Source organism: Macaca fascicularis, chromosome 11 (assembly GCF_037993035.2).
Source record: "Macaca fascicularis isolate 582-1 chromosome 11, T2T-MFA8v1.1".
NCBI lineage: Eukaryota > Metazoa > Chordata > Mammalia > Primates > Cercopithecidae > Macaca > Macaca fascicularis.
Window position 1 is genome coordinate 22,045,161 of NC_088385.1, and position 24,002 is coordinate 22,069,162.

General features: G+C 35.5%; 1 protein-coding gene across 49 annotated transcripts in view; it reads left to right on the plus strand.

Annotated features, from left to right (window-relative positions):
- The window catches only part of PLEKHA5 (pleckstrin homology domain containing A5), a 250,359-nt gene that overhangs the window by 94,357 nt on the left and 132,000 nt on the right, over nt 1–24,002 (plus strand). For 4 of the 49 annotated variants that reach the window (XM_065523841.2, XM_065523842.2, XM_065523834.2 and 1 more), the window contains exon 1: nt 21,759–22,086. The exons of the other annotated variants lie outside the window; for them this stretch is intronic. The gene's annotated coding sequence lies outside the window, so the exon portion shown is untranslated. Of the gene's footprint in view, nt 1–21,758; nt 22,087–24,002 lie in introns of those variants that run through there. 49 annotated transcript variants of the gene reach the window in all.

Genomic DNA, 24,002 nt, shown 5'->3' on the forward strand with positions numbered 1-24,002 from the left:
TTCAACTTTTCAACTTTTAACTATATTTGAAACTTTTCATAATAAAATGCTGGAAACTGCTCCCATCTCTCCCCCCAACCCCCCAAAAAAAGAAAAAGAAAGAATTTCACACAGAGAAAGTCCAAGAAACTCTCCAATTGCTTTTTTCTCTTTTCTTTTTTTTTTTTTTTAACTTTTGAGTAAATGCTTTCATCAATCGTATGTGTTCATGGAATGCAGTTGTAATTTCTACATAAAATGAAGTTAATTGTCTTTAAATAGTTGTTAGCCACATTTCCAGATGAAATGCCCAATACTTTGAGAAAAGTTGTCAGTTAAATGACGTCAACTAGCTTGCACTCTGTGTCATTAAGTTTGACAGAGGTATGAAAATGAAACATAGATGTAAGCTAGAGCCCTGGTAGTGGACAAGCTATGTCATTCATGACTCATTTTAAACAATACAACTTTACATGTTTTATAAAGCCAAAATGTGGTCAGAATTTATAGTGCACATGTTAAAAGCTATGGTGTGCACTATTTCTATGAATGTACCTTCATATCTTTAATATCTTCTCCGTAAGAGATTGTGACCTTTGGGTTGATTCCATTTTTTGTGCTGCTTTTAAAAAGAAAACTGAAAAGTTGAGTAGTTTATTATTGGTTCCTACATGAAATGCAGACCTAGACAAATTGTTGAAATTTATTTGTAATCTGTTGTCTAGCAAATGATTGAATTTTAACAGAAAGCGTAATTCCTTCATTAAAAATATCTGAACTCAATAAGAAAACAGACAAGCCAATTAAAATATGAGCAAATGATTTGAACAGACACTTTGCCAAAGAAAACACACAGATGGCAAATGAACATACAAAAAAATGCTTGACACATTTGTCTCTAGGGAATTGCAAATTAAATAACGGTGAAGTACTACTACACACCCATTAAAATGGCTAAAATTCAAAAAACTGGCCATACCAACTGCTGGCAAGATTGTGAATCAACAGGAGTTCTTATTCATTGCGGTTGGAATGCAAAATTGGAAGACATTTTGGCAGTCCCTTACTAAAGCTAAACATAGTCTCACCATATGATTCTGCAGTCATGCTCCTAGGTATTTCCCCAAATCGGTTGAAAACATGTCCACACAAAAACCAGCACTTGAATGTTTATAGCAGCTTTATTCATAGTTGCCGAAACTGGAAGCAACCAAGATGTTTTTCAATGGGTGAATGAATAAATAAACTGTGGTATATCCAAATAATGGAATATTATTCAGCAGTAAGAAGAAATGGGCTGTCAAGCTACAAAAATGACATAAATGGGTCTTAAATTGCATATTGCTAAGTGAAAGAAGGCAATGTGAAAACTCTACATACTGTGTTATTCCCATACACATTCTGGAAATGGCAAAACTATAGAGTGGAAAGATCAGGGGTTTAGGGGATGGGAGGAACGGTTAAGTAGGTGAAGCACAGCAGAGTTTTAGGGTGGTGAAACTATTCTATATGATACTGTAATTATGTTTATGTGACACTGTCTGTCAAAACCCATTGACGTTTACAACACAGAAAGTAAAACCTGACTGTATGCAAAAAATCCTTGGGGATGTCAAAGGAGATCCCAAGGTAGAATGCAGACTATGACAAAGGAGGCTATTACAAATGTGTGACGCAACCTCACTGAACGTCATGGGGCAAAAAGGTGCTCACCTAATTAACTTTGGAAATGGAGGGAGTCTGTGAGACAAAAGACAAACGAAACTACATACTTTATTTCAGTAAGATAATCAAAAACAAGAAAGTCTGGGGAACTATCATAGCCAAGAGAAGCCTAAGGAGACATGATGACTAAACATAATGTGGTATCCTACAACAGAAAAAGGCATTGGGTGAAGCCTAAGGGAATCTGAATAAACAATTGACTTCAGTTAATTTTTAAAAATATTACCAGGCATGGTGACACGTGCCTGAAGTCCTAGCTACCCAGGAGGCTGAGGTTAGGAGGATTGCTTGAGCCTAGGAGTTTGAGACCAGCCTGACAGCCTGAGCAACATAGCGAGACCCCCATTTCTAAAATATATATATGTGTGTATATATATATTTATGTATATTTATGAATATGTATGTTTATATTGGTATACATACTTACATATATTTATACACACACACCCACAGTCCAGCTTTCTTTGAGATTATCAAAGAAAGATCCTCAAACAAAGCTACCTTTTTTTAATCCTTTGGAGTTAGATGGGTTGGATTTAGGAACATTTGTGTTCATTTCCTAGTGTCTACAATTTCTGTTTTATGCTTCAAATAATTTTGTGCTTTGTAAAAATCTTGGTACAATTTCCTTTTGCAAATGTAAGCAGAGCCTAATTTAATGATCTGTTTGTTCTCAGCTTTGGGAATTACAGAGTGCACTCACACATGTGGACACCTCACACTCACCATCCTTTATTACAATGTATACTCAATAATTATTGATTGAAATAGCAACTTAGTCATAACCAACCTCTTCCTATGAAGATTTTGAAATGGCCTATAATAAAAAGACAGTCAATTAATAATATATAAATAAGAGGAAGTGGAAAGTCAGTACCAGAGAAAATACATGTTTGAGTCAGACCCACAGGGATGTGTAAATAACTTTTGAAATGTCAGCACATCAGGTTTTCTTTTAGCTACTGTTTAATTCTGGAATGACAAGCTCAAATGCCTTTGAGAGCTGGGCAGATGCTGTAAATATGTGCAGTCGGTGAAGTGTAATATAGTAGGAGGTGCTGGAGTCTCTGCTTACCCTTCCAAAGACATTCCTTGATTGGACACCACACTTGGGGGTAGCTGCCAGTTTGCTTTAATTTTGGCCTAAATTTTTGCTCAGTGAATCAACTCATGTAATCCAAGGGATATTATTAAGTAAACATTTGATTGTTTTATGGAGAAAGGAGGAACAATACATGTGAATGAAATTTTGTCTTTTTTTTTTTTTTTTTTCATTATTGCGTGACATCAAACCTGATACCATCCAGATCGCTTTGCAGTTAGGCAAACCTAGCCTAATTTTGATCCCTGTATCCAGACTGTTGCCAAGTGCCTCCCCCTACAACCAGTGGCTCCTAAGTGGAAATGTGTGCTCTGCTATTGTCTCTAGGGTTGCCGAGACATTAACACACACTCTACCTCTTTTATTCAAGCATACATGGGTAATACAAACAATATCATAATTGCCACCTGGTGGACAGTGATCATAAAATCCATCAGATATGAAAGAAGCTTCCTAATTTCAGCTGTTAAAATGTTTTTGTTTTTTAAAAAAGTATTAGGGTAAATTAAGTAGGGTACTCTAGGAATGTTTATATAGTTGTTTTCATTGTGAGATCATATACCAATACTTTAGAACACCAGTAACTTACCTGGGAAATCTGGGACTTTTAATTCACAGCCATACTTGTTTGTTTTGTTAGATTTGAATTTCTCACTTTTTCTTTGTACAGGTTTAATTTGATGTTTCCCAAAGCATGGTATACATATCACGATAGTATATAAAATGATTTTTAGGTATGTTGTGAGCTGAGATAAACCAATTTGGGCATTTGTAATAGGTATCAAAATGGTCATTTAAACTGTTCCTATAAGAATAGTAGAGTCCCTCTCTGTTCTTTTTAGGCATTGCAACAAGCACCTTACATCAAAGATTAACTCAAAACATAATATTCTGGCAGAGGGATCAGCTCAGTTAATGGGGTCAAGCAGCAGAATCCTTCACTGCGAGGGAGGAAGAGCCAAATAAAATTCTCTACTGGACCACTGCTCCAAAGTTGTTTGGCTACCCAGGATTGCCAGGGATCTTGTTTCTTATTTATGTAAAGACTAGAGAACCAACCACATACTTTGAGTATCACTCATCTCACTGTGAAAAAATATTTCCAACATCCCTTATGCTAATTAATGAACCCTCTAATACAGAATTGGTGATACTTGTAGTGCCGGTGTGATTGTCTAGGTTTCCTTGAATGTGAATCATTGATAGGATATTTAATATATTAACTAACTGTCTTCCTCCACTGTTGATACTGAAGTATTTTAAAGGTAATTACAGTGTAACAAGGTAGTATGTGGATGAAATTTTCTCATTTTAATATTGTGTGTTAGAAAAATATAGCTTTTTTAAAATAAAAATCTGCAATTTTGCAGATACTGTTTAGGATGAGACTAGGTTGCTTTCTTAATAAAGTAACTCTTAAGTATTGTTAATAGTACATGTGGCACTCAGAAGTTTAACGAGGTCCAGGAATGATGAAGTTTGGAAGTCTGGTTTAATTGAATGACTTTGGTTTTGTTTTTGTTTTTTTTCTGGGACAGAATTCTACTGTTAACTTCTTTTCCCACTGACTTGCCCATTATCAGTGGGTTTTGCTCTTACATAGTGTAAACCAATTTCCTGCATTTCATAGTAAAACATTATCCCAAGGAACACCTACCTTATTTACAACCAAATAAGGCCATATGAAAATTTTTTTTAAAAAAATTGTTGCGGCCGGGCGCGGTGGCTCACGCCTGTAATCCCAGCACTTTGGGAGGCCGAGGCAGGCGGATCACTAGTTCAGGAGATCAAGACCATCCTGGTGAACACGGTGAAACCCCATCTCTACTAAAAAAAATACCAAAAAAAATTAGCCGGGCGTGGTGACGGGCGCCTGTAGTCCCAGCTACTCGGGAGTCTGAGGCAGGAAAATGGTGTAAACCCGGGAGGCGGAGCTTGCAGTGAGTGGACACTGCGCCACTGCTCTCCAGCCTGGGCGACAAAGCAAGACTCCATCTTAAAAAAAAAATTGTTGCATAAAATGGTTTAAGTTTAAATGGCCTTCTCTAAATAAATATGACTAAGTTACAGAATTTTAGACAATTTGCTTCAATAACTGTCTCTTTGTGCTTAAATCATTTTCAGTGACCATCATTCAGTGTTCTAATTAAATAAAAGTAATATTTCATTAGATAATGATTTCAAAAGTATATGGCTTTAAATATATAGATACAATATACGCGTTCTAAAAGCAAATTTTTTGACATTTACTTGGAAAAAATAGTGTTTTAGCCAGGGATGATGATGTGCACCCTTAGTCCCAGCTGACAGGAGGCTGGAGTGGGAGGATTACTTGAGGCCAGGAGGTCAAAGCTATAGTGTGCTATCATTGTGACTGTGAATAGCCACTCTACTCCAGCCTGGGCAACATAGCAAGACCCCATCGCCATTGAAAAGGGAAAAAAGAATCTGTTAAAATTGGGGTTATCTCTTCTGTTAGCCACAATGGGATGGCAGTTTTAGGACAATGAAGGACAGATACCAGTGGAAAGGGTTTTTGCGATCCCTTGATTCCATACAGTAGGAATTGCCCATCAGTACTTGTCCTTTTATAGCTACTTTCAGTCTGCTTCCCCATAGGTGAGAGTCTCAATATTTCAGGGCCACAAAACTGCTTCTTTTTACTCATCTTTGGGGAGAGATGATAAACCAATGCCTACTGCCTGTGTCAGAGCCACATCCAGCTTCCATTTCACAGGAGAGAAGTATGTAGCCCTTTTCATTACTTTCCTCAGAGCAGAAATTGTGGACCAGTACAGAATTTGCTTACTACACCTAAAACATCTGAGGGCAGGATTTTAATTTTCTGTCTCTTTTTTAATTGAAAATTTGCAAACAAGTAAACTTCTAGAAAATATGGGGTTTTAATTTTAGCATTTGTGGAGTTTTAGTATAGAATTTGCAGGTCTTGCTTATTATTTTCCCTCATTACATTATGCTGTGTGGTCTACCTTCTATAGAGGACCACTCTGATCCTTGTAGATGAACAAGATAGTAGGAAACAATCTGTTAATCTCATTTTTCTCATGAGAAGCAACAAAAGCATTATAAGGTGATGCTAGAGGGTCTCAAACTACCAAAAAGTTTCCTCAGTGATCTTCATAACTGTAAATTATTAGAATCTCCTTCATTTGTGGTTTAGATCGGAATGCTTTTTAACCTGTTTGTCTTCTGAACAAGTTGGATGTGCAATTTGGCAATTCCATTTGCACTGTGGGGATTAATCTGAATGTAGACCCACATTTTAAGTCTTCTTAGAGGTCTGGAAGTAATGAAGTTTGTCCCAGGATATATTCAGTCAGGAGAAAAATTGTAGAAAATTGTGTGATTAAAGCAAGTCAAAATACTACTAACTAGAACTGATTAAATTCCGACGCACATCTTCCTTCAGATCTTTACATATTTCATATTAATACTACGTTAGTTATTTTTCAACTGTGATAAAATTCATATCATGTGAAAGTAACCATTTTAAAAGGTACAGTTCATTGGTATTTAATACATTCATTCACAATGGAATGTAACCATCACCTCTATCCAGTTCCAAAGATTAATCTGCTTTCTGTCTCTATGAATTTAACTATTTGGGACATTTCTTATAAATGGAATTCTACAATATGTGATCTTTTGTGTCTAGCTTTTTTCACTTAGCATAATGGTTTTGTGATTCATGTTGTAACATGTATCAGTATATCATTCCTTTTTATGGCTGAATAATATTCCATCATTTGTAAATGCTACATTTTGTTTTTCCATTCATTTGTTGATTGGACATATGGATTCTTTCCACCTTGTGGCTATCATGAATAGTACTGCTGTGAACATTTATGTACCAGTATTTGTTTGAATACCTGTTTTTAATTATTTGAGTATGTATACCTGGGAGTTGAATTGCTAGGTCATATGGCAATTTTGTGTCCAACTTTTTGAGCTAAACTGTTTTCCATAGCATCTGCACCATTTACATTCCTGTCAATACTAAATATTTATGCTGAGATCCTGAACTGACTCTTGGACTTCCAGAAGAAATTATGAACAATCTGGAATTTTTTGTAACACTAGCATATATTGTTATGAAATTTTTCAAAGAAAAGCTGTGAAACTGGTCCATTTTTAAAGTTTGTGTTTAGATAGTCATAATTTTTTATGTCAGTGATCTTCAGTCATCTGAACGTACTTTTTAAGAACAGTGTTTAAGAACAGAATTTGCTCTGTTATTTAAATTATTATGCCTTATTCCTTTCTCATTTTGTCTTTTATATCTAATATGTAGGTAACATTTTTTAAATATTTAGCCAATTTAGGAATCTCAAAGAGTTATACAGATTATTTAGAATTGGAGAATCTTTCTGTATAGCAATTTTTAAGTTGTTTTTTACTTGATTGACAGTAATTTTACTGTATAAGGAAGTCGATTATATCCTTCCAGTTTCCAGTTCAGTACCTCTTTTGTGATGTTTTCTATTATGCAAAACTTAAAGTTTTGGCAGCTTAATCTTTTGTTGCTCATTGTTAATGTTTTCAGTTACTTAATACACAGAACTGGCTTTTTCATTTAAATTACATTTTGATTGATTAAATGTACTTTTTTGGGGGGTCGCAGAATGTGATAGACCATTCTTGGTGCCTACCAAATTGCTATCCACTCTTCCTTCCAACTTTCTTCCTATTGGAAAGGATCCTAATTTTGTTCTAATGATTTCTTTTTTTTTTTTTTCTTTTTTCTTTTTTCTCATGTGCTCTGGTAAGGTAAGCTTCCTTGGCCCCAGGGTCTAAATAATAGTTATTCTTGTAGAGTTAATCCTATTCCCCATGCCAGTAATTGGTTTAAGCTGAAGAGCTTCTGTGAGCAGTTTAAACACAGAGTAGTTTATTCTTTCATGTAAAGCAGCCCCAGAGATAAGTATTCTAGGGTTGGAATCAGAGTTCCTTCCATTTTCCTGCTTTACTGTCCTAGATGAGACTGATTTTCTCAAGATTAATTCATGCTCTGAAATGGCTGTCATTATGTCCAGAAGGTATAAAAATCAGAAGGGCAAATGAACTAAAAGGTCCCCCACCTCATTGGCCATGCCTAATTAACATGCCTGTACCTAGTTGCAAGGGAAGCCAGGAAATGTAGTACTTTTGCAGGGTGCATTCCTTCCCTAAATAAAGCTGAGCAAGAAAAAAAGAATGAGCAGTGGATAGCAGTGACCAATCTCTGCCACAGCAGCATTTGTTGAAGATTAACCAGGTTTAGAGTTCAGTAGCAGCTGTTTTGCAAAAGCCTTTGTAAGAGAACATTTCATTCGAAATCTAAACAGTAATATAAGCTAAGTCAAACTTGTTTTCAAGTTCATATCACATCTCATTTTCTTTCGCATTCATTTCTGCATCACCTCTGGACAGTAGGAGCCCACTAAGATCCCAGCTTAGTGCTTTTAATTGTTGTGGTGGGTCCTTAGTGTAAGTCCTGCTTCACAGTAAGTGAAACTACTTCATGGGAAAATCAGCTTTCCCAAGGGCATTTGTGATAAACGCAAACCCTCGTCAACCCTCCATGTGACTTGTGGTCCTCTGCTGATAAATCTCCTTTGATTATAACCCTTCTCTCTTTAGTAGCTGTCTGTGGCCTACTATGTTACACCCAGGTCCCTTTGTCTAATACTCACAACCTACTAAGCCATTGCATTATAACTAAGCCAAACTAACCGTTTCATTTTTACCCCAATATATTTGCATCATGACTTCCTATTTTCTACTCTCCAGACCCTGCCTATCCTTTATAGGATTCAAACTCAAAGCCCATTTATATTTTTCCCTGTTTTTTCTGATCTGCATGTCTTTTAGAACGATAGCTATTGCATAATGAGCTCTAATTAAATGTCAGACACTATTGTTGTAAGGCTTTAATGTTTTCGTTTGTTTCATCATAACAACTCTATGAGGAAGATGTTATTAGACGCATTTCAGAGATGAAGGAAGAACTGAGGCACAGAAAAGTACAATAGTTTTCCTAAGACCTGATCCAGAATTCTGATCTAGGCAACCAAAGTGCATTTGTGCAGTAGCATATCTGGCTCCAAAGTTCATTTATGCAGTAGCATATCTAATATTCTCACTTGTATTTTACTTCTGTGCTTATCTAGCCCCTTTACCCACCCACACCTAGTTTAGACATTCTCTTTTTTTCTTTTAATTTTTTAATTCTCCTACAGGATCTAGAAGAAAAATGCTTATTTTATGGAAAAAGCATTACACTCTAGATATTTGCTAAATAAATGAAAAATCTATTATTAGCCAAGTAATCAAATCTCAAACCATTTGTGTGATTTTTTTAACCCTAGACAGCAGTATGTGTAACATTTTCAATAAATTTCCAAAATAAAGGATAAGTGGTTTCATTTAAAAGGAAAGAAAAAACTTGTTGACAAAGGAATTTATGCAAATGAAGTGAAAAAAGGAAAAAGAAATCTGCCCTCCAGTGTCAGAAATATGAATGTAGAAGTGTGGCCAGTTAAAACTTGTTTTTGTTTTTTAAGTTACTCATAGCAGAGAAGTATTTAGTTTGTTTTTTGTTTGGTTTTAAGGGAAAATAGCCATACCCCAGTAAAGCTTGATGTTGGCAGGCAAATGGTCTTGGTTGGAGTTGCTGACATGAGACCACGTGACTGTGTCTGTTATGCAATATCATGGTGAGTCAAGGACAACTTATGAAGTCAGTTACTTTTTCAGCACCTTTCATTGAGTCCGTTGTAGAGATAGAAGTGTCTTTTAGGTCCTAAGGCTGTGTCTTAATCATGAGTCTCCATAACACAGTCTGTCCTGTACTGTGGTAGTAAAACTTTTTTAAAACAGGGTATTTTCTTGCTTCCCTACAAAAGGGTAAGCAGGAGTTTCTTAATAAGTAAATCAAGCTAACACACAAAGCAACCATTGTAAGAGTTTCTTTGAGGCCTTTTTTTTTTTTATGATAATGAAACTGGTAACACTATCATATGTTTAATTCTATTCCTGCATCAAAAACATACCATGTGTCTTCCAAGCAGATGGTACAAGTGTAGAATTGACTGTTAGTACTTGAATAATAGATATATTGTTGGTAAATCAGGCTCTGTAGAAAACGAGTTAGATTTTATTTCCTTCAGAGTGAAAGTCATTTTATATACAGTTAGAGTGTAAGTCACAAACTGCTATTCACAAGTGTACATTCACATAAATATATGCAATTTTTGTCAATTTTGAAAAATGTATATTCATCCAAAAGGTTATACTTAGGACCTAGGTAAGGAAACTACAACTGAATTCACACACACACACACACACACACACACACACACACACATATATGTAATATATATGTGTATATAAATATATATTTACTCTTAAAGCTTGAGTTAATTTCATATTCATGTTTGTGATTTCATATTCATCAGTGTGTTCTTGAATCATAATTTATTATGCTAGAATTTGAAGATTATCTTTCATAAAGCATAAATTTTTACAAATGTAATTTTTTATTACCACTGTATATTTAATTATAAAATCAGTAAATTTAAGTTTTTATACATTTGTTGCATACATACTCTTTGACTGGAAATTTTTCTAGAACTGTAGTGATTAAGCTGAAAATGTAGATTCCAGAGTCCATTAAAAGAGTCACCACTCAGTCTGTTTTTTTCCATTGAGAGAAATTGTCTTCAAGCACCCAAAGATAGAGTTTAAATATGCCAAAGGAGGTATAAATATAACCACACATTTCTCCTATAGCTCAGAAGCTGAGATGCCATATGAAAACAAGGACACAGGGAAGAAATAGGATTAGTTTTATTGCTCAAAGTGTTGCTGCTTTTTAGATTGTATTTCTCATTTTGGTTGGTATTTGGCTGTATGAATGAACTTATTAGATGTTAGTCCAGTCTCCATGAGTATATACTCTCCACCTGGTGTGAAAATGGTTTATATTGACAGATTATTTGAGATGGAAGTACCCATGTCTCCAAATTTTGTTTGTTATGCTGATTGTTCCTAATATGTAGTACTGGAACTACCTGAGTGAGGGAGATGGGGGTAGATCTCTCTAACATTTAAGCTGGTAGATCTCTCTAACATTTAAGCTGGACCTGAATAATGTAAATTAGTGAGATATGCAAGTTATGACAGTTCAGAAGGAGGAACTTGTGGCTACTAATCTCATACAAGAAGTGGAAAGAATTTAGAAAGGATTTGGAAGAAATAAGGAGAACAAAAAATGTCTAAGTTAGTCTCTTATTAAACTGGCCTTACTTGTCATTGATAAGTTGAGAACCTGATATTTTCAAATTACATGGTTCTGAATCCCATTAGTAAGCAAATGTATTTTAGAGGTTGTCACTCTCTGGGGAGGAAGATTCTAATGTATGAAGGGCTTTTTCATTATAATTGGTCTCTTCCTAAGCAGGTGTTTATGGATTCATTTGATTCTTAAATCATTCAACTCTTCCAGTTACTTTTTCTAAGGGTTGCTGTGTAGTGAAATTTCAACTCTAAAAGAAAACCAAGATGATAGCATGGAGCAACCCTTGAACATGTATTGGGTAGTGGATGAAAAATATCTGAACTTTTATGTTAGTATCAAATGAGGATGACGAGACTAGCATTGTGTTTAGAAGTTGTTGGCCCCACACCCACATCGATTGTCTTCCTTGGTGGCATAGAGTTTATTCTTATACTCTACTTCACTTTCTATAGTGGTTACCTGTGCTGTAAGTTCATGGGATATTTGAAGCCTACCTCAGGTAATCATTAGGTGTAAGGGTTTAATTTCTGTAAGCTGATTTACTCCTTACCTGATTACCAACTTATAGCAGACGATAATGAGGAAATGAAAGAGAGAAAGACACCATATTTTCAAATTATTTTAAAATTTACTTTTGTAATTATGTTACTTTGGTTTTTCTTTTTTTAAGTCATGAACAAATGGTACATGCTACACCAAAATAAATGAATTTGGAGATTTGGGGAAAAGAGGGAAAGGAGATTATCATTATTCTTAATTTTTGCCTCTGTTTAAACTTGGGATATAATATGCAGTTGTACTCTTCTCATTGTACTAGTATTTTTCTGATCTGAACAATTTGTATTAAATAACCTAGGCAATAAAAATCAGTAGTCAACTGGTGAAACATTTGCATGCATCGTGTTGTACAGCACTATTACTTACTGTATGGAAAAGAGATTGGTAGGAGATCTGTTTCTTACCCGTTAAAAGAACTACTTTGAATATGTGTGATGAGTAAATTGGTACCAATTTATGGTATTCAGAACACCTCATGCTGGATTTAGTTGTTTGAACAGAAGCCTGTTTACTAGAGTGAATGCTGGGAAACTAGGTTAAGTCAAGGTCAAGGCTGGCACTTGGAAGAAGAAAGTGGTCAAGGTTTTAAATGGCACTGAGAAGTAGAGTAACATAAGGGCTGAAAAATTATAAATATCACAATTAGATCTTTAGTCATTATCACAAATATTGCTGAGGAATGTGCTGAAACATGTTATTTGGTGGAGAATACTTTGGAGGCCCTCATGGGATTTTTTTCTGTGGCTTTTTAATGAAGCATTGTTCCTGACCTATAGTATAGAGATAACATGAAAAGAGAATCAGGATTAATTGAGATTTAGCATTCCCGTTGATTTAAAGACGTTATTAGCTCCCACGAAGTAGTGGAGCATTGATCCACAGTCCTCCTAAGCTTCTTTTCCTAAAATGTGGTTTGGGCAGAATTGAGAAAGCTAAGCTTGTCGTCAGTGACATTTGGGGAAAACTGGGCAGAAGTTTACAAGGAACTTGTGAGAATTGCCCTATTTGTAACCTATTGTTTTCCTTGAATGAATAGTTTCTCTTTAACAGGGCATCCTTTTTAAATGTAAAATTTAGATTACATCTTAGATTTGCGCTTTTATAGCTACTGCTACCTGTAACTGAAATCGCCTCTTGAAACAGTCAGGTCGGCTGTCAGTTTGTTAAGCCTTTTCCAGATTCCCCCAGGCATTTAGCCATTTCCTCCTCTGTGCTCTACAAATGAGGTTGTGTTATAATGATCTGTTTACAGCTCTTTCTCCTTCTTATTAAACTGTCACTTCAGGCTGTTAGGGCCTTGAGAGCAGGGACCTTATCTTATTCCCCCCTTCACAACTGTGTTTTCCCTGTGGTAGTCCTTCTGTAAAAGGTGACTGTATAAAAGGGCCTGACCCTCACAGGTTCTAGAGAAGCTGTGCAGGGTACTGGTAACTTCATAAACCAAACACTTAGTTGACTTGATGCTTCTTAGTATCCCTCATAAGCTTCCAGAGTCTCTTGACACATCCCTGCTGATTCGTTGTATTGTTTTTCTCCTGGCAGCCATATGCAGAACCACCATGCCACTGTGTGATTATGCAGACATCATGCTGCAATTTTATTACAAAAATGTCTGCCTGCAAATGGGGTGATTTTATAGCATATACAACAGTGAATACACCTAAACCAGCTCTGTCAGGATCATACAAAATTCCTTCTTAGTAAGTTTTTAGAGGTGTTTTGTTACAGCTGTCTGATGAGAGAACAGTGAAGACTTTATTATATAATAGAAGATCAAACTGATTTGGGGGTAAGGATAGTAATATTATGATATTTTAATCTTCATACAGTGTTTATAGGTTATAGCTTTTTTTTTTATTTTAGTTTCTCTGATTTGTTTTTTAAAGGGGGCTGTCCTTGGCTTTTAGAACTGTGGAAAAGTTGTTTCATTGACTTCTTTTTCATGTTTCTGAGAATGGATTTGTTTTCTTCTATTGTATGAGGAGCTTAAACTTGAACATATTTGAAACTAACAAAGCCTTCACTGAAAAAAATGAGAAATATCATGAATCACTACTTCTCTAAAACATATGCAAACCCTTCTGGTTATAGCAAACTGTGTTGGCTTGCTTATCTATATTTCAAATTACATGATGAAACAATTTTGTTTTCTCAACTTGAGATGCTATTTTTAATTTTTGTTACAGCAGTTTCATGTGAAAGGAATTTGTTTTAGCACCAGTTATGTTGCGTGCTAGATTTAGTTGTAAGACAACTCAGATTGAGGTATCTAAAAATTTTTATATCAGTAGCATTCTAACAAGGTACGTACAATATGTTTTGTAAAATGGTTTGCCCACACACTGTTAAAAATCCCCATTTTGGGTAAAGGGCAGGAACTGTAGAAGAAATACAGTCAGCCACTAAATGTCAGTCAACATTTAATGAAACATGTATTATGTGGTAAGCACTGTTCAAATTGCTTGACATGGTTTTTCTTATACAATAATCAGAAAAATCTCATGAGGATTACATTATTGTTTATTTTCTGAAAGGAAATGGAGTCACGGGGAGGCTAAGTAACCTGCCTGTGGTCAAAAAACTGTTGAGAAAAGGAACTGGGCTTGAACTGGAGTCATCTGACTTCATAGCTGATGTGCTTTTGACCTTTAAGCCGTACTGCCTTCTATGTGAATAGGCATATGAAGAAAGGTTTAACCTCACTTTAAATTGAAACATACGCACAATTAAAACAGTGTGATGACTTTTCTTGCAAAGAAGAAAAATAATTGTCAGTATTCAGTATGAGCTGAGATGTAGGGAAAGGAGAAATTTAATGCACCCAGGTGCAAATATACATTGTTACCTCTTTTTGGAGGATAGTGTGTGTAAATGTTGAAAACATGCACATGTTGTGACCTATCCATCCCGCTTCTGAGAATTATCCTACATAGCTAAACACAGAAAAGCACAAAGATGTCTGAGCAGTCATTACAAAAGCAAAGTTAGGAATGTAATTGCTGACATGGAAACCTGTCCACAGCGTATTATCGAGTGAAAGAAAGCATGTTGCAAAACAACATGTATAGTTCTATTTCCTTCTGTTAAATAAGTACCATAATGTTTATGTTACAAACTCTGGTTTGAAGTGATGTTCACCAAAATGTTAACAACTCTTATCTTTTCTGCTAGTTAGTATACCTTGGTAATCAAATGTCTGGGCAGCGCAGGCACTCTACCCGGGGTTGAATCCTGTTTAACTTACTAGCATTGTGACTGTGGGCAAATTACTTAACTACTTTGTGCCTTAGTTACTTCAGTAAAATGGAGATCACTATTATAGAATCTATCTTGTTGGGTTGTGAGGCTCACATGAATTTGTAAAGTGCTTAACATAGTAAGTGATCGATAAAACTGAGCAACCATCATCATCATTTCTGGGTGGTGAAATTCCAGGCAGTTTTAGCCTTTTATATACCTTTTATTGCTTGAATTTTTGAAACAAATATGTATCGTCTTGGAAAGAACAGGAAAAGCTGTTTTTTAGAGTCATTTTAGTTGGTGTGCTTACAGTTTAAACAAGAAGTATCCATTTATTTAGAGCTAAGTTTATTTTAATACTCAGTAAATGCTTTCTTCAATAACTATTTGCAGCCATGTATCTTGGTGTTTTATCCTATGCTATATGCCAATTTTAAGGGAATTGAAATCATATTTTACTCTTATGGCTGGAAGGCATGCATAATCACAACAGATTCTTCCTGGAGGAGCTGCCTTAATTTGCGGCTGCAATGACATGTTTGAGTGTGACGTCAGTCTGGTGTCAGACTTCCAGAGTGGCAGGCCAGCCTCACAACCACAGTATATTTCCTCAGTGCTTCATCCCCATAGTGCTCATTGAGAACAGCTCGAAGACAAAAGAGTTGAGTCTTATTTTTACTCCGGTGTCCTTTTTGCCTGTAATTGAATATCCTTTTAAGAATTGATTTTGGTGAAGCCTGGTGAGTAATTCTTGTTACTTTTATGTATTAATAATAAATAGCTAATGGCTAAGTGAACAGTAGTCCTTTTCCTCTGTTAATGATCCTATGGCAAATAGTCTTTGTAGCTCTAGTGCCAGGCACAATGTCTACTGCAAAACATACTATAAATATGATATTGTTGTAGAAATAGAAATATATTCATTAGGTTTTCAAATGCTTGAACATTTTAAGATTTGAGCATTGGAAATATCTTCGTCTTCGTCCCTCCTTAACTTTAGGCTACATGAATACATAGTAGTCACAAATTGCTTTAAAACCTAAAGGTTTGTATTTAAAATCTTATTATACCTTACTTTTAACTTACTCAGAGAAGATGCTTGATTTGCCCCTAGACCTCCAAAGAGAATTAGATGAATAATTCTTCAGATGTTCCTGTGGAGGTACTAACACTATACATTATATAATTTTTTTAAGATATATCAGTACTAGTCTAAACTTATTAATAGAAGCTGCTATTTCTTTAATTCTTCAGTTATTTGGGCCATTTCAGTGATATGATTCAAAATAGGAATCTTTACTGACTTAAAATTTAAGAGTGATATAATGGCAGGAGATTATATATTACAGATAGTATTTTATTTAGCATTTAAAGACATTTCTTAATTTTTAAAGAAATTAAGAGTTCTGCTGTTAATTGTAGAGGCCAGGCAAGATTTATTAATAATATCAATTCATGTTTCTTTGAATTGTACTATGTAAATTGATTTTTGTTGTTTTAAAAGCATTAGTTTAAGAAGTAGGTTATGTTGGGTAAGTTTTTTATTTTGTTTTTAGACATAGCTATTTTGCTTATATATTCTTCTTCCCTGTTTCATATGGATGCATGATACCATTGTAATTTCATTCTATTTATATTGTACAAACTAAAGCCTATAAAGTCTTACACTTTGCCATTTCTGGCATAATTGTTTTCTTGCATTTTCGGCAGCAGCCTTGTGATTTCAAGGTCTGTTAGAAGAATTTCCTAAGTTTTTTCTTAAGAATAAAAAAAGAATAGTTTTTTTCTTATAATTGTGCTACTGTAGTTTTTTGTGTGTTTGCTACTCTAGTTTTCAAGTCTAGATGAGGAAAACATGATATGGAAATTCATACTAAATGTGTTAAATATTTTCACTTCAGTTTTCTGAAGCAGTTGAAGAATGACTTGCTGTACATATTTTTTGTGAATAATATAGTTAGGTATTGAAGTGATCTAAATCAGCTTTTTGTATGTGAATGTGAAAGGAATAACAAGTTTTAGGAATTAACAATAACTGCTTCATATTATGACTCCCAGTATATTATACATCTATACTTAGAAACATAGAAATGTAGAAGTAGGGCTTCAAGTTTGCTCTATTTGACTTGAAAGTCTTAATTTAAGATCCACAATTTTTTCCTTAAGTTGCTGAATTTTCAGATTCCAACTAAGATTCTACCCAGTTTAAGTATACAGAAGAATATTTCTATTCTCTTTAAAAATTTATCTTGAATCCACTGAAAATGTTTTAACATGGCTTTAAGTCTGTATTTTAAACTTAATCAGTAAGTTACTGTGGTGATGATGAATTGGAATATTCAGTATACATTTTAAACAAAGATGTTTTTGAGACATTATGACATCATAGGTCATGGGTTGCTACGAAAGTTCAAGTGAGGAGAAACTATTTCAACTTTTTTTTGTATGAACAGGAAATTATATCTGGCAAAAAAAAAAAAGTAAAAGAAGAGGGCAATGAGCAGAGCTGTGGGGATAACTTGAAATTTAACATAAAAGTTTTTCTCTAAAATAAAGCAGTAAAACAGAGCACTTGTCTGTTTTCCAGTGGATAAGGTATGCTTTGAGGAACGCTTTCCACCAATGCTATAGACTGCTTGAAAAAGTATAATTGTGCTACTCTTCTTTGTTTGAAATTTAGCCTAGTAAACTCAGATGGAATAGTATTGGTCTTAAGGCCCTTATAGTCTTAAACTATATTTTTGTTTCCTCTTGGTAGACAGTACAAAACCTTGTATATATCGGGTGCTTACTAAATATTTCAACAGGAAGAAAATGAATTGGCAAAGCAAGTTAAATACCTGAGGAGGATATCTTGATCTTTGCATTGTAGAGACTCCATCTTCACTCTGATGATCAAAACCTGCCAGTTAACTAGCCTGTTGACAGCATGCCCTGCGTTGTACTCTGCTGGAAGGAAATGTGTCTCCAGAGTGAAATAGTGCCATCACAGTGTCCTGCAGTGGCCATTGGATTTCCCCCATGTCTCTAGTTATTGCCCATTCTGCTCACAATGTCACTGCTATAGGAATTGGGTTACTTACCCTGCTATTCTGGGTTGGATTTCTGTCCCACTCATGCCTCGTCTGCAAGTGAGAAATTTCTCAGTGTTGAGGATAATGATTTATTGACTAAACTGAGCCTAAATTAAGTGCCGTGTGCATCACATGAAGTGCATTACTATTTGGCCTTTTTCAGGGTTTTAAAAAATATATTATTTTGGAATTGAAGTAAAAGAAAACCTAGGAGGGGAACAGATACGTTGTTTCAAACTTATATAATGCATTTTATATACATAAACATATTGTTAGTTAAAGCCTAGATTTTCAACCACATTTCTTTGTGCCCTAGCCAGCCTCAATCTGCACTGAACTCTAGCCACATCTGACTAATCCCGCTGATTCCACCAGGCTCAATTCAAATGGTAGCCACTTCCATAATGCCCTCTGCTCTTTTCCTTTCTAAGCAAGATCAATCCCTAGTCGGTTTCCCCTTTGTATTTTGTTTATGGTTATGTGAGTCTTCATGTTTATTTATTTGTATTTATAATATTACTAAGGCTGTGTCACCGGTGCCTACCACATATAGAATGAATAAAGGTATTTGTTATGCTACGAGATAGCTCTTTTGAAAGAAAGCCAACCGTTTTTTACAAAACCTTTTTGTATCATAGGAATATCATTTGACTTATGAGTCAGCTACTTTTTTATTCTTGAAGAAATTGTTTAGATAAAGCTCATGCAGCATATGAAAATGAATATTGCACGATAAAGAATAAGTGATTAGCAATTTTTTTCCTATTTAAACTGAACTGTTCCTCTGTCAGTTTGACTCTATTGGAAAGAATGTGTTTTATCTACAGTAAAATAATTGGATCTCTTTAAATTGTGTGGTAATTTATGTGTAGGGTATAATTTGGTTAACTTTCTAAAGTGGAGTGTGACCACACACACAAGAGTAGATTCTTAAACTTTTACTAATTTGCCTTTTGCTTCCTTCCCAAAGGTATAATAAACTTCTATTTAATGCATGTAACAATAAAATACTACAAATTAGCATTCATTAGGGAGATTTTTTTTTTTTTAAAGACAGGGTCTTGCTCTGTTGCCCAGGCTGGAGCGTAATGGCACCATCATAGCTCACTGCAGCCTTGAACTCCTAAGCTTAAGGGATCCTCCCACCTCAGCTTCCTGAGTAATTGGGACTATAAGGATGCACCGCCTCACCTGGCTAAGTTTTAATATTATTATTATTTTATTATATTATTATTATTATTATTATTATTATTATTATTATTTGTAGAGACAGGGCCTTTCTTTATTGCCCAGGCTAGCCTCAAACTCCTGGCCTCAAGCAGTCCTCTCACTTCAGTGAAAAGTCCTCTGGAAGTCCTCTCACTTCCCAAAGTGCTGGGATTACAGGCTATGTATATTTTTGAATGCCATGTTATTGCTTTTAAATGACGAGAATATTTCTGATTATTGAAATGTTTCTGAGTTGGGGTTCTGCCCAGTTTTAAAAGTCAGTAAGACTTTTGTGACACAATATTTTTATGCAAGTGACTTTGCAACTTTTCGAGTAAGTATTCTTTTAACCCACTAAAATATACCTGTGAGCATTTTTATTCTGTTATGTGGCTTTATTATAAGTGCTTTTTCCATGTATCATTCAACAGTAAACTTTAACCTTGGATCACATTATCAGTGTTCCTTATTCATTAAATTATAATTGTATGCAAGCCATTATACTTCACATTAAAGATGATGCAGAGAGCCCACTATTATTTAAAGCAAGGAAGTGACAAAATTTACTTGTTTTTAAGAAATCTGATTCGACTGACACATTCAAGTTCAGCTATTCTATGGTGAGGGCTCTATTAGATCCAGCTAATATGCCTTGGTATGTAACCAGATACTTTATCCTTTTAAAGGGATAGGGGTTTTATTGTGCTGCTTATGGTTAGTTTGGTTTGGTTTTTTGGTTTTGATTCCTGTTCTACAGAAAGAAGTTGAAGCTCAGCTTGGATGATAAACTCAATAGTGAAAAGTCTTGTTACAATGAGATGGATTGGGATGCTGTTAAGAGAGTCTTATGTTGTACATGATAAATACATACTGTCTTAATTTTTCAGTTGAAAAATAAATTGTAAAAATAACTGGGTGCGATGGCTCATGCCTGTAATCCCAGCACTTTGGGAAGCCGAGGCAGGCGATCACTGGAGGCTAGGAGTTCAAGCCTGGACAACATGATAAAACCCGTCTCTACTAAAAATACACAAATTCTCTGGGCATGGTGGTGGTGCCTGTAATCCCATCTACTTGGGAGGCTGAGGCAGGAGAATGACTTGAACCTGGGAGTTAGAGGTTGCAGTGAGCCCGAAATCACACCACTGTACTCCAGCCTGCCTGGGAAATAGAGTGACACTCCGTCTAAAGAAAAAAAAAGAAAAGAAAAATAAATTGTAAAAATAAATATATTTTGTTTTTAAAAAAAGAGAGTCTTGGAACCGTATGTGCCTGCACAGTGGCTGAGATGTTATTAGCAGTCAATATCACTTAATTCTAGAATACTTGGCAGAAAATTACTTTGGCAAATTAGTGTGTACATTTTAAGAATCATATTTCTTTTTTAACCATATAGTACCAGTTAATCTTCCCATTTTCTTAAATGATTAAGTTCAGAGTCACTCAAATGACTTACAGTTGAAAGAATTATCTAAATTATGTTAAGCACTTCTGCTTTTAATTTATCAAGTGATCTAAAATGTAACTGTGCCATGATACTTGGGATGGATGTGATAGGTACATTTTGTTTTTAACTAGCATCATTCTTACATTACTTTCAGAATTGCTTTAAACTCATTAAAAGGTGTTCATTTTGTAAATTCCGGTGGGTTTTTTTGTTTTGTTTTGTTTTGTTTTGTTTGTGTGTGTGTGTGTTGTTGTTGTTTTTCTTTTTTGAGACAGAGTCTCAGTCTGTCATCCAGGCTGGAGTCAAGTGGCGTGATCTCGGCTCACTGCAGCCTCCACATCCTGGGTTCAAGCAATATGCATACCTCAGTCTCCCTAGTAGCTGGGACTACAGGTGTGCGTCACTGTACCTGGCTAATTTTTGTATTTTTAGTAGACACAGGGTTTCACCATTTTGGCCAGAGTGGTCTCAAACTTCTGACCTCAGGTGATCCGCCTGCCTCAGCCTCCCAAAGTGCTAGAATTACAGGCATGAGCCACCACACCCAGCCCATTTTGTAGATCCTTAATGTGTATGCTGGTTTTATTCAAGAGAGCTTTTAAGAAAGGTAACTTCGAAATTATCAGTGAAAAACCAAATTCTAAAACAGGGGAGTTGGTATGTGAGCCTTTTATGTTTTGAACATTTAATTTTTTCCCCCTTAATGTTCTTAATGTCTGTAATAATGGTTTTAGCTTTGTACTTACAGTGTTACATCATACTCATATTTTCTCACTGGGGTTTAAGTCATCTCCTCTGAGTCAAGCAAGATTTTTAGTTCCTGTTTGGTGCAACACATGCTTTACAATTGTTATTATTTGTATTTAAATACTTTGATACCGGTAGTGGTAGAAATGTGAGGTAACATTTCTAAATCTGTTTTGGTGGTAATTTTGTCTGAACATCTAAGAGTAGAAAATGATTGTGAAACTTCCAAGGATGAGAGGCATTGGGTTTAAAATTAAACTGGAATTGGGAAAGGTTTCATTGCTGTGCTTCAGATAGAAATGATCCTAGGGTGATGGTAGGCAGTGAGATGAGAGGAGGAGGGAAGAGGAACAGTGAGGGAGGCAGCATGTGCATGGCACATCTGCTGTCAGTGGAAGAAGGAAAGGGCCTCTAAGGAAAGTATGGCTTTATTCTGTTCTAGTGTCGTTGAATACAAGATGAAAGACAGAACTGAGAAGTCTCGTTGGCTGTGGAAGAGTTGGAGAAAGGGGCAGCTGTTGAAAGGCTGGGATCTGAAAAGGAGAGCAGCTCAAGCCTTGGAGGCACTCCTATTTGGAGTATGACTTCTGGCAACTTTCTAAATGCTATGAGCCTCAGTTTATGTATTCATAAACTGCAAATAATAACACCTACCTCAAATGGGCTCTGTGAGGATTGTCAAGGCCATTGTGTGACAGCTGAATATGTGAGTAGCACTGAGTGAAATGCTTAAGTGGTAGCTGTTATGGTGGTGATCATACTGTTTATTGCTGGAGGTGAGGATGAGTGAGGTTTTCACACCTGATTAATCCCTTCTTTTCCCCCAAGAAATTGGAAGTTACCCATTTTCTAAATGATGAGAGGAGAAAGAATAGAAAGTAAAGGGTTAAGATCTTAAGAAGAATTTGTAGATGGTGGGTAAATGAAACATTGAGGTTTGAGCAGGATGTCTGGAAGCAGTTAGTTCTAAGTTAAAGGCAAATGGCATTTAGAACTAAATGTGGGGAAAGGAAATATATACTTTTCATGTTTTACCCCACAAAAAAAATTACAATCTTTGAGATTGCTAACTCAGTGGTTATTTCTTCACGTAACCAAGATGCAAGAATTCAGTTTCAAGAAAGGCAGAGCACTTTTAATGTTTTTCTTTTGTTCTTAAAACATTGCCTTTAATTGTAGGCACAATTTTCTGTGCCAGCATATTTTCAGTTTAAAAATAAATTGCAGAAACAGTCTTTGTAGCAGCTAGATTTCAACAGGACATTTTTCTCCTTTTTATTACAATGAAAATAAATTAAAATAGTTAGCTATGTAAAACATTAAGAAATTTTGTATTTAATAATAATTTTTAAATTACTTGACTAGCATAGACTGAATTGATTTAATAACTAAATGGCTGCTACAAACATGTTTTTTAAACCTAATTAAGATTTGATTGTTTGAGTTGCAAAATTACAAGACACTGCATGATTTCTATTGATGAAAGCTCTTCACTTTTAAGACAAGCTGGAGAGTGTAATTGTTTTATAGAGTAATGAAACTAAGGCCAACTTGAGAATGTAGTAAATTATAGTTAAAAATTATAGTACTCTTTTTGGTTTCACTAGAAGGATACTGAAAACACAAGTTAAAAGCACACATCTGAGCTTTTTGCTGCGTAGTTTTCTTCACAGAGGAATACAATAGCTTCCATAGTTTCCACACCTCTTCTGCCCCACTCAAGTCTAACATTATTGTGGATATGTGGCAGCTTTTGTGGGTTGGGCCTTTATAAAAGTCCAAGTCATAATACTGGCTTTTGTTGCCAGGATTGGCAGAAGAATTGCCAAATGGCAGCTGCCAAACCAATATGCTATTCTGTTTTTCTTAAACTAAATTAAATATTTCTCTCTTTCCTGTAAGGGAAATACATGATTCAGAGCAAATCATATAAATGGGTTGACATCTTAGTTTAGCAAGAAACAACTGAAATCTCTTCTGTGGGATTCTAAAATACATATTACTCGTTTTGCACAGTAGATACATTTTCAATGATGTTACCATGGTTACACATATGAAACACTGCATAATACAGCTTGCTTTGCCTGACTGTAATGTATCACTCAGAAGAATAGTATTGGCTGTTATTGGCAATATGTTAATAGCAATTTCAGTATTCTTTTTAAAAAGCATAGTGGATTTTGGATTAAAAAGCAGAGTGGGCCGGGCGCAGTGGCTCAAGCCTGTAATCCCAGCACTTTGGGAGGCCGAGACGGGCGGATCACGAGGTCAGGAGTTCGAGACCATCCTGGCTAACACAGTGAAACCCCGTCTCTACTAAAAAATACAAAAAACTAGCTGGGCGAGGTGGCGGGTGCCTGTAGTCCCAGCTACTCGGGAGGCTGAGGCAGGAGAATGGCGTGAACCCGGGAGGCGGAGCTTGCAGTGAGCTGAGATCCGGCCACTGCACTCCAGCCTGGGCGACAGAGCGAGACTCCGTCTCACAAAAAAAAAAAAAAAAAAAAAAAAAAAGCAGAGTGGATTTTTAACTGCTCTGTCACTGAGGTTACCCATGAAATAGAGATTTTTTTAAAAACCCACCAAAAACACATGCTCCCACAAGGAAGAACTGCATTATAACAG